The sequence below is a fragment of the Pleurodeles waltl genome, chromosome 5 (assembly GCF_031143425.1).
Source record: "Pleurodeles waltl isolate 20211129_DDA chromosome 5, aPleWal1.hap1.20221129, whole genome shotgun sequence".
Classification (NCBI taxonomy): domain Eukaryota; kingdom Metazoa; phylum Chordata; class Amphibia; order Caudata; family Salamandridae; genus Pleurodeles; species Pleurodeles waltl.
In genome coordinates, this window is record NC_090444.1 from 290,442,320 (window position 1) to 290,458,516 (window position 16,197).

A 16,197-nucleotide genomic window follows, 5' to 3' on the forward strand; every position below is an offset into this window, starting at 1 on the left:
CACTGCCTCTGTCCTTAGCAGGATGAAGCACTCTGGGCACCATGCCCCCTCCAGAACCAGTGGAGAGATCCATCCACTACCTTTGTCCTTAGCAGGATGAAGCACTCTGGGCACCATGCCCCCTCCAGAACCAGTGGAGAGATCCATCCACTACCTTTGTCCTTAGCAGGATGAAGCACTCTGGGCACCATGCCCCCTCCAGAACCAGTGGAGAGATCCATCCACTACCTCTGTCCTTAGCAGGATGAAGCACTGTGGGCACCATGCCCCCTCCAGAACCAGTGGAGACTGTCATCCACTACCTCTGTCCTTAGCAGGATGAAGCCCTCTGGGCACCATGCCCCCTCCAGAACCAGTGGAGAGATCCATCCACTACCTCTGTCCTTAGCAGGATGAAGCACTGTGGGCACCATGCCCCCTCCAGAACCAGTGGAGAGATCCATCCACTACCTCTGTCCTTAGCAGGATGAAGCACTCTGGGCACCATGCCCCCTCCAGAAACAGTGGAGACTGTCATCCACTACCTCTGTCCTTCGCAGGATGAAGTACTCTGGGCACCATGCCCCCTCCAGAACCAGTGGAGAGATCCATCCACTACCTCTGTCCTTAGCAGGATGAAGCACTGTGGGCACCATGCCCCCTCCAGAACCAGTGGAGAGATCCAGCCACTACCTCTGTCCTTAGCAGTCAGGATGAAGCACTCTGGGCACCATGCCCCCTCCAGAACCAGTGGAGACTGTCATCCACTACCTCTGTCCTTAGCAGGATGAAGCACTCTGGGCACCATGCCACCTCCAGAACTAGTGGAGAGATCCATCCACTACCTCTGTCCTTAGCAGGATGAAGCACTCTGGGCACCATGCCCCCTCCAGAAACAGTGGAGACTGTCATCCACTACCTCTGTCCTTCGCAGGATGAAGTACTCTGGGCACCATGCCCCCTCCAGAACCAGTGGAGAGATCCATCCACTACCTTTGTCCTTAGCAGGATGAAGCACTCTGGGCACCATGCCCCCTCCAGAACCAGTGGAGAGATCCATCCACTACCTCTGTCCTTAGCAGGATGAAGCACTCTGGGCACCATGCCCCCTCCAGACCCAGTGGAGACTGTCATCCACTACCTCTGTCCTTAGCAGGATGAAGCACTATGGGCACCATGCCCCCTCCAGAACCAGTGGAGAGATCCATCCACTACCTCTGTCCTTAGCAGGATGAAGCACTCTGGGCACCATGCCCCCTCCAGAACCAGTGGAGTTTGTCATCCACTACCTCTGTCCTTAGCAGGATGAAGCACTCTGGGCACCATGCCCCCTCCAGAACCAGTGGAGCCTGTCATCCACTTGAGAGACTGTGGCTTTGCACTCCCCAGGATATGGCAGTGGCCAGCCCACCCACTGTAGAGACTTGAGAGACTGTGGCTTTGCACTCCCCAGGATATGGCAGTGGCCAACCCACCCACTGTAGAGACTTGAGAGACTGTGGCTTTGCACTCCCCAGGATTGAACAGTGGGCAACCCACCCACTGTGGAGACTTGTGAGACTGTGGCTTTGCACTCCCTAGGATTGAACAGTGGGCAACCCACCCACTGTAGAGACTTGAGAGACTGTGGCTTTGCACTCCCCAGGATGGAATAGTGGGCATGTGGCACCCTCGTGGATTTGGCGTTGTGCACTCAAGCGGCTGAGGTGCCCCCCCTTTCCCTCCCCCTGAGGTGCCTGTTTAGTTGCTCTCTGATGCCCCTGCAGTGTTCTCTCCATCATGGTCGGTGATCTTGTGTGGGCCTCGCCCATACCATGTGGTCCCAGTGTTCCACGGACTTTCTTAGAGCACTACCTGGACTACTATGCTTGGTATATATTTTGTACATGGTGTATATATATATTTCTGCCTACTTGCTTTTAATATATTACAATGGTTACACTAATTTCCTATTGTCTTTGCATTCTTCTGGGGGGTTTGGGGCGTGTAACTGTGATGTATTGATATGCATTAGTGTGTGTGTTGTAGTGGGTGATGGTGGGGGTGTTGCGTGTGTATGTCCCTGTTTTTTCCCTCCCCCCTCCCCTGTGTCGTAGGTGCAGTACTCACTGTGGTCTTCGCCGCCGGCGTGTGTAGAGGTGAGTGTTTTCCCTTCGGGATTCCTGTTTCCGCCGTGTTTTTATCCGCATGAATCCGCCCCGGAAAAGGTGGCGGATTGGCCTGTCATAATAGTGTGGGCGGTACATTGTCTCCCGCCTGTCTTTTGACGGTGACCACTGCGCTGTTTGTTTGTACCGCCGTGGCGGTTGGAGTGTTAAAGTGGCTGTCTTTGTTGGCGGTTTCCGCCACGGTCGTAATTGGAATTTTTTTACCACCGGCCTGTTGGCAGTCTTACCGCCGCTTTAACACCGACCGCCAGGGTTGTAATGACCACCAAAGTTTAGCTTGTGTTTTTTGGTGATCATAGCGAGTGGGACCATGTAGAGGGTGGGGCTCAAGGAGGAGCCCTGGGGGACTCCACAGCTGGTCTCCATCTGTTTTGTGGTGAATGGTGGGAGCCTGACTCTCTGTGTTCGGCTGGTGAGGAAGGAGCGGATACACTCAAGGGCATCGCCGAGATGCTGTCGTCATGTAGCTAGGTGCAGAGGTGGTGTGGGAGACGGTGTTGAAGGCGATGGAGAGGTCCAGGAGGATGAGGGCTGCTGTTTCGCTGCAATCGAGGAGGGTGAGGATGTCATCCGTGGCTGCGAGGAGTGCAGTCTCTATACTATGGTTGGTCCTGAATCCAGATTGGGAGAAGTCCAGCATGGGGTTGATTATGATGAATTTGGTGGGCTGGTCATTGATGACTTTCTCAATGACTTTGGCTGGGTAGGGGAGCAGTGAGATGGGTCTGTAGTTTTTCAGGTCCATCGGGTTGGTGGAGGACTTCTTCAATAGAGGGTTGATCTCCTCGTGTTTCCAGTCTTCTGGGAAGGTGGTGGAGTCGATGGAGCAGTTGATGGTGCAGCACAGATCAGGGGCAATTGTGGTACTGGCTCGGTTAAAGATGGGAGGACAAAGGGGCCGAGGGTGCCCCGGAGTGTATTTATTTCATGATACTAAGGGTGTCTTCCAAGGTGAGGGGAGTCCAGTGGTGGAGGATTGACAGGGGTGTGGAGTCTTCAGGTGTGGTGGCAGTGAGTGTGTGCGTGGATCTTGGGTTGTGAATCTGTCATAGATGTCCTGGATCTTACGGTTGAAGAAAGTGGCTAGGTTGTCAGAGAGGTCTTGGGAAAGTGGGATGTCTGTGGTGACCGTTTTGGGTCTGGTTAATTCTTTGACCACTGTGAAGAGTTCTTTGCTGTTGTGAATGTTGGCGTTGATGCGTTCTGGATTGGCCGATTTTCTTGCTCTTCAGATGAGGTGTGGTGCGCAGTGACGGCGGTTTTAAAAACATTTTGGTCTGCTGTGATATTGCTGCTTTTCCATTTTCTCCTGAGTTGTCTGCAGGTGTGCTTTGATTCTTGGAGGTCGGGAGAAAACCAGCTGGTTTTCTTGTGGTGTTGATTGTTGAACGGCTTCCTAAGGGGGATCAGAGTGTTGGCGCAGTCAGAGATCCATTTGTGGAAGTTGTGGGATGAGGGGTTTTCATCCGTGGTGTGCTGTGGTGGGGCGTGGCAGAGGGCCTCAGTGAGTTGGACTTCGGGGGCCTTGCTACAGTTTCTGCAGGGGTGGTGGTGGGTGTGGTGACATTCAATGGTCTTGGTGAAGGAGAAGTGGACGCAGTGGTGGTTGGTCCAGTGTAGTTCGGAGGTGTGTGAGACGGAGATGTTGCATGCAGAGAAGACGGGTTCAAGCGAGTGTCTTGCTGAGTAGGTTTAGCGAATTGACCAGTTGGTTGAGTAATAGGGTGGTGAGGTTCTCTAGTAAGGATGAGATGTTCCGGTCACTGAGGTTGTCCAGGTGGAAATTGAGGTCCCCGAGGAGGATGTAGTCCATTGAGGTGAGGGAGTGGGGTGCAATAAAGTCTGCTATGGATTCACTGAGTAGGGCAGGGTACGGGGGGTCTGTAGATAAGGGTGCCGCAGAGGGTTTTCCTGGGGTTGGTCTGAATCTGGAAGTGGAGGTGTTCGATGCTGGGAGAGTGGTTGTCAGAGCTGGTTGTGAGGTGGAGGGTGTTTTTGTAGACGATGGGGATGCCTCCTTCGGTTCGGTTGATGTGTTCTTTGTGGATGATCTTGTAGCTGTCGGGGAAGGCGGTGGCAATGTCCGGGGCTGATGTGGGGGTCATCCAGGTTTCCATGAAGAAGGTGACATCTAAAGAGATGGTGTTGAGCAGGTTCCATATCTACACAGCATGTCTGACGAGGGAGCGGGTATTCAATAGTATGCAGCTGAGATGTCCCCGTGGGCATGTGCTGGGTGGGTCTGGTGTGCTGAGGCAGGTGAAGGTGCAGTTACAGCAGGAGAAGGGGCCCTGTGTGTTCATGGGCGAGGCATGGTGGCAGGTGGTGGATCCTCCGGTGTTGAGGGCGTGGAGGGTGCTGGAATTGTACTATTGAATGGTGCGGGAACCAGGGTCTGTAGCGCTGGGCGCGGTCCAGGCGTGGACAGGTGCAGACAGACTTGCCTTTGGCACACCTCTGGTGTGCCAGCAGCATGGCCGCCATTAAAAAGAGTAGGGAGGTGGGAGGGGCTGGTCAGATGAGAGATAGGAAATGCGATGCTGAGAAGGGGCAGGCCGCAGGGACGAAGCTGCTGCGGGAAGGGAGAGAAGTGGCAGAAGGAGGGATAAGAGAAGCGAAGGCAAAAAGCTGAATAAAGAGCAAAAAGCAGAATAAAGAGCAAAAACGCAGAAATAAGAGGCAAAAGGCAGAAATCAAAGCCAAAAGCAGAATAAACAGAAAGAAGGCAGAGGTTCACCACTGGGCTACCAGGGAGGAGGAGCAGGCAGGAGCCTGTAGGTGGAGGAGGACCTCGAACTCAGAACTGCTGCAGCAGCAGAGCTCACAGAGCAGTGCAAGGGGCAGCAGCACACTGGTGGAGCTGCGTGGTGTGGAGCGACAGACGCTGACCAGAGGTCAGTTTAGTACCCAAACAATTTCCAATCTGCTTTTGGTGATCATCTCAAGCTTTATGTAGAATGTTATCTGAAGGAATATGATAGGTTATTTGAGATCCTATACCAAGGGAGGCAAAGCAGGTGCTGATCTGTTTTAGGAAGCAGATTGCTCTAGTAGTTTTGCCTACCACCATGAAATTCGTTTGTTGCATCATGGAGAAAGCTGGCTTGGACAATTCTTGTTTTAGGCCCCATTCGGCAAGCAGAGCGATGGCTTCTAAGGCCTTTTTGTTATGAAGTAGATTGAATAGATTGAAGATATTTTGAGAACAGTGGATTGGAAGATATTTTGAGTACCATGAACTTGTCTGAGAGTCAAGGTTGAAAAGGTTTTACTTGAACCAAGTCAGATTTTGCTTCATTAGGGATAAGCTTTTAAGTACCGTGATCTTCACCTGCGGACCTGCAATCGAAGGTAAAAATGATCAGCTAATGTCAATAGAAATTACAATTCTATTCCATCCTAATGTTGATAATGATGATGTAATAAGCTTCGGCTGCTGTTTTTTTCTTTTTTTGCAGCAGTTTGATGATTTGTGTCGTTTGACAGGCATTAGGCAGTCTTGAGGGAATTTTGATGCGAAGGAAATACAGGAAACAGAGTGTGGTTTACATGGCTTCATTGTAAGGAGGCTGGGCATATTCGAACCCTTCAGGTCACTCAGCCTTTCATTATGCAAATACAATTAGTCAATAAACTTCTTTCATTCAGGGCCTTGATGCCCCTCGGGATGAATGTGTGGTATACAAATGCACATGTTATGTAATCTTATATTTTTAATCGGTATTTATGGTTTCATGGTGTGTAGTTTATTTCCCTGTGGTTATATGAAATGTATTCTCATGTCATCTAACTTTGGTTGCTCTCGTTTTACATTTAAGTATATTTACCATTAACCGGCCTCCATGTTTTCATAAGAATTGCAATTTTCCCTCCTCTTGGATATGAAATTTGGCATACCCGGTCTGGCGAAATGAATATCGTGTTGCGGTGGAGTCGTTTTGTGTTGGTGTGAGTGTATGTAAGCCCATAGTATTTGGGTTGTGTCCAAGTTGATTAGTCGTGGTTTTGTGTGAGACAATGTGACTGTCGAGGGTGTTGAGCTGTTGGATTGCATGGCAGTGAGGGATGGGAGGAGAGTGGAGTTTGGATGACATCACTGCTGGGAGCAAAAACACTCAGATGTGGCGATAATATTGTATTTTAGATTATTGTATGACGATAACATTCAATTAGCGTACACACAAATGTATACATACTATTACTAACAAGTCACTGACGCATGCGAAACTATGATTTTTTGTTTTCTCTGATCGAAATGGCTTGGGGTTGCCTTTCTTCTGGATCAGCTTTCTGCTCCAGGCTTTGTATGTATGTGACTCATTGGTTTTGAGCAGTAAATGAATGTCAATATCCAGGAATACACAACAATGGCGAACAGATATCCGTCTGTGGCATACACCCACTTGGTGTGCAATATCCAAAAGCTCCGTCAGAGAGGGGATTTCTCAACCTCTCACAACAGAGCGCGTTAGCAACTTTTTTCACCGTTCGATCTTCTTCATGGATCGAAAAAAAGATTCGCTGTATATGTTTTTTATCTGGTTGGTTGTTTGCAGAATGATTTAGGGGCAAATGTGCGGTACATGACACCTGGGCGCTGAGATGCCGCTCCTACAAATGACTGGGAAGAACTCTGTGACCTAGTTTTTATTTAATTGCCTTTTTGCTGCAGATGATTAAAACAAGAGGCCAAAAATGAAAGATGGAAATTTAAGAGCACATAGCCCAGAGCAAGCCTTTTGTCAGAAAAGGAACAAATACTTATTGAGACACTGGCCCAGTTTTAAAGTTACCACAACTTTAACTGCTTCTGTGGACAATGTGCTGTCTGTCCTTTTTTTATTAGAAACAATACAGTAAATCAAAAGAACACTCACAAAAGAAAGGATCGTCGTCAATGATATTATTTTTAGGGCACACAACAAAAGATAGACTTAATGTATAAATTATGACCGTATACATATATTTAAGTACTCACTTACGATTGTAAAATGCAGCCTCGTTCGCAGGTCATTTGAGCAGTGCTTTCTCTATTTATTGAGTTTAAGGGAGTATTGAAGCGTGATGGTGACTACAAGAGGGACTACAATAAGGGCAGACAACAAAACGAAATTCACCCCATCACTTTATAAAAGATACTTCCATGGCCAAATTCATTAGCCGAAAGAATCAAGGTATTCTTATAGTTTCATAAAATAGGCATACATTTCCAGCGAAACTAGAATTAAAGAAATAGGCAACTCAGTGCCAGAAAAAATCACTACAAATATTTAGAAGAATACCTTATGTATTGATTCATGCCACATGTTTACTACTTCTAAGTACTTTCAAAATGATAGTAATTCATTACCCAAATAATGGTTATCATTTTATTAACCTGAGAAAGATAATTGGGTGACATGAATGCATTCTCAGGACATGTTACCCAGTGCTAGCACCATGGGTTTAGCTCATCGAGCCAGCTTGCCAGCAAAGAAGCAAGGATCTTATGTGCAAAGATTATACTCGCAAAAACTGGAGTCAAATTACGTACTGACTTTTTATCGAATGCAATCTGATTTAGTGAATGGTCCCTGCATTATTCCCATATTTCCCAATAATTATTTAGTTCACCCGTTACTTTTACCAACCAATGAGCAAACTGTGAAAAATATTTGCTGTCATATATAATATGACATCTACATTGACGTATGCATTATAAATTGTGGATACTAGTCAAATATTACCATTTCTAGTATCCTGTGGCATTTGCAATGCACCTGCTTTCAGCTTTCACGTTTATTATTATGTCACCAAACCGCCTGGATAACAAAATTACTTTTGAGCTCAGAGAATCTGAAGACCATGCTTTGTTAGTACTGAAACAGTAAATATCTTATGTACTACAGCAGTGATGGCCTTGTTTATTTAGTTAATACTGATTACAAAATTTTCACTAACATTTTGGCGCTGCACATTGATCCTATTCTACCAGATCTCATAGACCCAGAACAGTCCGGTTTTGTCAAGGGCCGATTGGCATATGATAATGCTTATGTCTTTTTCAATATTTTAGGTTAAGCATCCACATTGGATTATCCTTTGGCTGCTATTGCTTTGGACGGAGAGTAAGCCTTTGGCAGGATTGGTTAGGAATTTATGTTTCATGCAGTAGAATGAATTGGATTTCCACCTAAACTGCTTGCTTTAATTTCTTTATGGTACACAGGTCCTAAAGATGCCCATTTCCTTAATGACATCCTCTCAGATTATTTTCATTTGTTTAGAGGAGTACGTCGAGGTTGTCCCTTATAATCCCTTTATTCATTATTGCACTAGAACCCTTTTTAACCAACATTCAACAAGATCCAAACATTTCAGGATTTTCAGTTGTAGAACAACAAATCAAAATGTCGGTTTATGCTGATGACATCATTTTATACTGTTCCATCCACACCACATCCCTTCCTCCTTTCCTTGAGCAAGTATCTATTTTTCCTAATTATCAGGATACCAGCTAAATGCTGTTAAATCTGAAATATTACCATTAAAAGTTTGATTTATTAAGCAGCTCTTTGCTTATTCACATTTCATTTGTCAGCCTACAAAAATAAAACATTTTAGATTATGGTTCACACAAATAAAGACACAATCAAATTAAACTTTGAACATATTACAATGACTTTAAATGGTACACTCATATGATGGCACCCGCTGTTTCTTTCTAGGTAGGGAAGGATGGATGCTATTCAATTGATACCCATTCCCAGGATACTCTACATAATTTCCATGATCCCACTTCATATGCCTGTTTACTATTTCAAAAAAATAGACTCATTCTCTATTGTCTAAACTTCTTTGGAAAGGAAAATCTCCCGGTATAACTCTATCAACTTTAAAAAAAGATAGACTTAAAGGAGGTCTTACATTTTTAAGTTCAACGTAGTATTGTTATGCATTTTCCATAAAACAATCTGCTCATTGGCTTGCTCAAGATTCCTCTCCTAACACTCATTTATGGATATTGTTAGAAAAGTCTCTTATTTTCCTTTGTGATTTTAGAGAAATATTGGCTTTTACAGCAAATATTTCCCATAAACGTACTCCAGTCATTGCCCATTCCCGTACCATTATGTCTCCTCTTCTTCCTTCTACTTATCCTTCAGTTGCTACCCTTCTATAACAATTAATTTGGTATAATAGACATATTTGGATTAAAATCACTCTTGTATTTGTATTGGTATTTATAGAGCACATTCCGGACGTAGCCTCAAAGCCCTGAGCGGCAAAAAAGTGAGCGAGAGAAGAGCACAGAAGGATGTTGTAGGGTAGCTGCCAAGAACTTAAAGAGAAATACGTTTGAAAAAGCCAAGTTGTAAGCTGCTTCCAAAAAGATAGGAAGTAATCGTCCTTCCTAATGGACAGAGGAAGAGTATTCCAACGCTTAGCGGCTGCTACTATGAAAGCTTTGTCATCCCACCTAACCTTACGGCTGCAGGGGACAGAAATCAAATAGAGACCTGAGCTGACGAGTTGGCACATACCATTGTAAAGAAGAGCAGAGGTATTTGGCCCCTACCGAGTGAAGTGCCTTATGAACCAGACAAAGGGCCTTAAACGTGATGCACTTTTCGACAGGTTGCCAATGCAATTGTCTCAGGCTGCCACTAGCTGAAGCTGAGCGAGGAAGATCTAATATCAAGTGGGAAGCAGTGTTCTGAATCAGTTTGTTGAGAGAGCCTTTATCGATATTCAGCATAAGCACGTTGCAGTAATCTAGTTTGGAGATCACCAAGGCCTGAGACACCAATATTCTAAGTTCCTTCTGGAGATAGGGGAACATTTTCTTCAGGGTTTTCAGAATCCAATAGAAGGCTTTAGTGGTCGAATTTACTTGGGACTTGTAGGATAAGTAGTTGTCAAACGCAATCCCATGATTTCTAGTGGATACTATGGGGACAGGCAGGTCACCGCAAGTTTGCGGACACCAACGTGAGCTCCACAACTCACTGCTAGAGCCGAAGAATAGGATCTCCATTTTGTCACCATTCATTTTAAGCCAATTGTGGCCCATCCATTTATTAATCTCGCTCATGCGTTGGTGGAATCTGGCTGCCACCTCCTCCCAGTTCTTATTAACAGAAATGATGAACTGAGTATCATCAGCTTAGGAGGCAGCCAGAAGCCAAAAGAGTGGATAAGTCTAGCTAATGGGGCCACATAAAGATTAAACAGAGTGGGCCTGAGAAAGGAGCCCTGGGGAACCCCACAAGGTAGTTAGAATGGGGCAGCTCTGAAATCACCACAACTTAGTATGGTGAATCGCTCCCATAGAAAAGACTTCAGAATATTCAAGGCTTTCTCTCTAACTCCCGCTTGGTGAAGATGGTGTACCATTAAATGGGGCGAAATGGTATCAAGCGTGGCAGATAAATCCAGTAGCACGAAAACTGCTCCGTCCCCTTTATCAACCAGTCTGTGAATAGAATCCGAGGTGGTGATGAGGGCTGATTCCGTGCTATGAGCTTTCCTAAAGCCATGCTGAGAGGGATCCAGGCAGCCTGTTTCTTGTAAGAATTTTGCCAGTTCTGGATTGAGGTGCTTTTCAAAAATGTTTATCTCAAAGGGCAGCAAAGCCTATAAATCAGAAAACATGGAGAGATAAAGGATTATGTTGGCTATCACAGCTTTTCAATAACAATCAGATTTTATATTTTCTTGATCTTCACACTACATTTTCCTTGCCTTCTACATTTAGATCACAATATGAACTCCTCCACACCTCCTTAACTGATTATATGGCAACATTACCCCAAACATCTCCTCCTTTCCCTAAATCTGTTAAATGTTTTCCACTGTTAACTTCCAATCCCATAGTCTCTACTATTTATAAACGAATAAACACTACCACTGACAGAATAAAATCAAAAACTGAGTTGGCATCGAAAACAGATTTGCTGTACTGTTGGCCAATTGTTCTGTGGGACAAAATTTTACTTAAACTTCATAAATGTACACAGGCTGCAAATACTACAAGCTGCAATTATGTGGACCATCTACGTAGGGGCCCAACAGGCCAACAGACCCATGCCCCCACAACATCCACAACCTTGAAATATCACCAATCAGAACCTACCTGTCCCACATCATGAACACCTCCATCATGTTTGCCACTTTTCCAGATGAATGGTAACTTGCAGAAATCAATGCCCTCCTTAAGAAGCTCACAGCCCACCAGAATCAACTGACCAACTTCCAACCCATTTCCCCGCTACCCTATCCAGTCCAAGTGATTTAGAAGGTCATCAACAAGGATCTTGCAACCTACCTCGAACTTTACAATCTTCTAGACAGCACTCAATCAGGATTCTGAAAGAACCATAGCACCAAAACAGCACTCATTACAGCCACTGATGACATTCAAAACATCCTGGACCAAGAAGAAAAAGTAGCCCTCATCCTGCTCATCCTCTTCACAGCATTTGGCAATGACTCCCAAAACACTCTCTTCAGAAGACTCCACGAGACTTGCATTCAAGGATGCGCTCTCCAATGTATATGTTCCGTCCTCACTTGAAGAACCGAAAGGGTCAGACTGCCTCCTTTCACATCAGAGACCAAGAAACAGATATGGGGAGTTCCACAGGGATCATTCCTCAGCCCCACCCTTTACAACGTATGCATGACACTACTCACCAACATCATCCGATCACAAGACATCACTGTCATCTCCTACGACGATAACACTCAACTCCTCCTCTTCCTGATGAACATGACAACCACCACTAGAACCAACTTCACCAACTGCATGACCGTGGTAGCAGACTGGATGAGAACCGGAAGCTCGACTCTGACAGAAGTACTGGTCTTTAGCAACAACACCTCCCCATGGAACTCCACCTGGTGGCTGTTGGTGCTAGGACCAACACCCACAGACCACGCAAGAAATCTGGGGATCATCCTAGATGTCAAGCTCAACATGACTGCCCAAGCCAGTGCACTGTGCACCTTCTGCTTCCACATCTTACACATGCTGTGGAAGATCTTCAAATGGTTGCACCACAACACTAGACGGATCATCATGTAAGCACTTATCTCCAGCAGGCTGGACTCCCGCAACACGCTCTAAGCCACAATCTCCAAACAACTGTTACACAGACTCCAGACCATCCAGAAAATTGCCTCAAAACTCATACTCAATCTTCCGCGCAAAACCCACATCACACCACACCCTGTAGAAGTTTCACTGGCTCCCCATTCACAAGCGCAGTCAATTTAAACATCTCACACACACATACAAATCCCTACACAAAACAGGACAAGAATAGCTAAACAGTCACATACCCACCAACCCATCAGACAATAAGGCTCTGCCTCACTCTTACTAGCACACAACCCCCACATCCTCAAAAGCAAAACTGGAGTACACTCATTCTCCTATATCACATCCAAGATGTAGAGCGACCTCCCTCAGCACATCAGAGCCTCCTCCTCACTTATTGAGTTCCACAAGACTTGGCTCTTAATATAGGCACCGTAGAGACTCTCATCTACACACCTTCCCAAACACCTGGATACCGTCTCGGGTGATTGGGGTGCTGTACAAATGAACATTAATACATACTACTTTCTCTCTTTCTGTAGCTCTTTCTTCTTTTCTCTCTCTCTCCCTCTCTCACACAGACACACAAATGTACACACACACACAAACACTGGTATCCAGATACCCCACACAGAGTCCTGACCACCATATCAGTTTTATCAGACCTGGCATCCTTGTTGTGGTTTCCCCTTGGCTTTTTGCCTTCAGGCCTCCTGTTTTTGCTGACTTTGTTTTGCTGGCCTTAGGATTCTGCACACTTTACCACTGCTAACCAGCGCTAATGTGCTGTGCTGTTTACTTAAGCATGGTGACATTGATGTTTTCAATGTTTTACTGTCCAATGTGTTGCACAAATACTTTAGAAACTGCCTCTAATTTAAGTCTAACTGCTCTGTGCTAAACTACCAGGGGTGAGTACAGGTTAATTTAGGGTTTGCCTGTACCTTAGTCTGACTAGAATTGTGGTTGCTGCTTGACCAGGGCTCATACCTCAGTCAACCAGTAACCCAATTTCCAGCAATTTTAATGCATACCTGATAATTAGGTTCCTCCACTCACAACTTTACTTGTATGTCTAAACACACCCATGGGAGAAAGCTGTGAAGTCATCACAATCATGTTTGAAATACATACCCCATAGACACCCATAGAACTTGTATTCAGCAAAACTTACTGCACACAGCTGCCTTACTGCAAGACCTGGTAGCCATATCCCTTCTGCACACCCCTGCTTTTTCTGCTCTTATCATGTATTGTTTTTTTCAAAAGAATGGTTCCTAGCTGGAAATATATGGATACTTAATAAAAATTCGCACAATTGCATAAATGGACTACTGTAGGGCAATTGAAATGGAACTCTACTATTGATGGACGAAGCACAGCCACATATAAATTACCACATGAATCATTGGTATGTGAGACTCAACAAAACGTTCAAAATACATTGAAGTGAAAAACAAATGTGAAAAATAAGACAAAATGGTGTCCAAAACAATATGGAACCCATAGTAAAACATAAATCAATGATATTCGACACAGTCCAGCACTTGGGTTTCCTGCATTCTAAAAGTAAAGTGACTTAAATGTAACCATTGTCCACGTGTATAACCCAATTAGATACAAACGGTTATGATCATTGGGTTCACTTAAATACTCTCAACTAAACACTCGTTCATCACACTCAGATGCCTTCCACAGATAAGTAGTTGTCATCAAAATTATGAATTTCGGCCGCTTGTCAATGTGCTTTTTTCCAGATACAATAGGATACCTAATAGCAATGTACTTGAACATCAATGTATTTTCCTATCGGGGTCCACAATCTCCCTTGTAAAATGAAAATCCCTCTGCTCGTGGGCGGTGTGGCTTCAAACTAAAAGGTACGCTGCTTAAGTGCCTTTCTAGCACTGCAATGTGTAATCCAAGGTGGACGGCACCCGCCACTCCACATTCGTTCCAATGGAGGCAGCAGGGTTGAAGGGCATCAATGTCATGTTTGTAGGGGTGTAGTGCCCTTCATTTTAACGAGGTTTCTGTGTATTAATAGCTTTTTGTGCTCACTGTTCTTAGTGGTGCACAGCAGCACGTGCTGATTTTTTTCGATCGTGTACCAGCGAGGCTAAAATTGAGTATATGTGTTTACTCAGAAAATGATATTGGAACTAAAGAGGTGTTTAACCAAAGCATAAAATCAATTCTCTGAAATTAAAAAAAAAACTGCAGGGACAGAAATATATATAGGACTACACATCATGCAGTGTTTTTACGGTAAAGTGCATTCTTTATGTGTACATGTGACATTAGGAAAATGTGTGACATTAGGATGTGATGTACTATAATGAATTTTACATACCAAATGAAATGATGAAGTTACCTTTCTGGACTCCACTACTAGTACTAGTCTGTAGGTATGCTTCCCAAAATTAGAATGCAGCACCGACTAGTGGTGGGAATGGAAACTACCAGAATATCAGATGCATATCTGTCTCTTTCCACTTTGTAAATAAGCAAGCAATGGCAAAGGTCTTGGTCTTGCTTGCCAGTCCAAGTGAGTGCCACGACTGGCTTTGCACGTGATAGACTGGCCCTGTTAAAAGTATAGAATGCAATTCATACTTTGCTTTTTATACTTTTAAGATAGATGAAGCCTTGCATGATGCAACATGTGTTGCTTTTTCGCATAGCCTGCTGCAGCCTAATCACAAGAGGCGCCATCTTGAAAGTATAGAAAACAATGTTTTCATTGCTTTCTAAACGTGTTCGCTACATGTGTGCATGGCTAGTTCATATGCATGATAACGGGTTGAATACATTGTGCCCCTTTGGAACGCATAAACTGTATGCATGAGCAGAATACATGTTGGATTGCCATTAACTGAATGCTGCACAAGATGGAGGCTGGAAGTAGCCTGCCAAACTAGCAATGAGTTTTGATAGCATTATTTAGGCTTTTGTGAAGCTGCATACTCTGTAGTTTGGAAGGATAGAGCAGGGATAGTTATTGAAGTGTAGAAGTGACCATTTGGTGGGGCACTGACTTTTGTTTATTCGTGGAGCACTTGGATTAGGCTGGGAGAAGGGCGTGCAAAGGTGGAGACAATGGGCTTTTTCGTAGGACAGGGGGAGCCTTTCAGACCAGGGGCTGGTTTGTTCCCCGAGACATGCTGATACTAAAAGGCTGATTGCAGTCATGGTCACATGGGACAGATTCACTCTTATTTATACTAGTGTTATGGATGGTCTCCTTGGAGACTTTTCAATTAAGTCCTCTGCTTTTAAACCATCAACTGAAGTGAAAGACTGTGTCCTTCTCTGGGGAGGAGGGATACACAAAGTAAGGAACCCACCTCAAACTGATTCCAGAAGAGAGCACGGGCTATCAACAATCCCTGTCTGGAAAAGCAGTACAAGAGCAGGAGTGAACAAGTCATACATGGCTTCAGGATTTCTCATTTTACCAGTGTGTGTGACACTTCGTGGAGTGTCAGTGAAGCTTCTGCAATCCAGGGCTGGTGTTACTGACAACCAGTCTCCCAGGGGCCGTATTACACATATGACACACTTTCCTCCTAAAGGCATGTTTGCCTTTGCGCCCACGTTGGTAATACGGCACAAGCACAGAGGCAAAATTATTCCCTCATTGCATGCCCCCATGCAAATGAGGGAATACCCTCCAACGATAGTGCTGGCGCTTGATGTGCTGCAGCACTATCTGTATTACAGAAGGGGCCTCACAAATGTTTGCAGCCCCTTCTGTAATACTAAAGTGCCCCAGGGGCATGCTGAGGGGCGCAAACGCCTATTGCGCCCCTGGGGCACTTCTATAACACAGCCCCAGATATATGAGGACATCACCTGAAGAAGTCTGTAACTACTTGCTGAGAGGGAACTGATGTTCTGCCTTGGAAAGGAATCTGCTAAGAGAGGGGTACAGATTACATACTAGCAAGAGGAAGTCTGACCAGATGC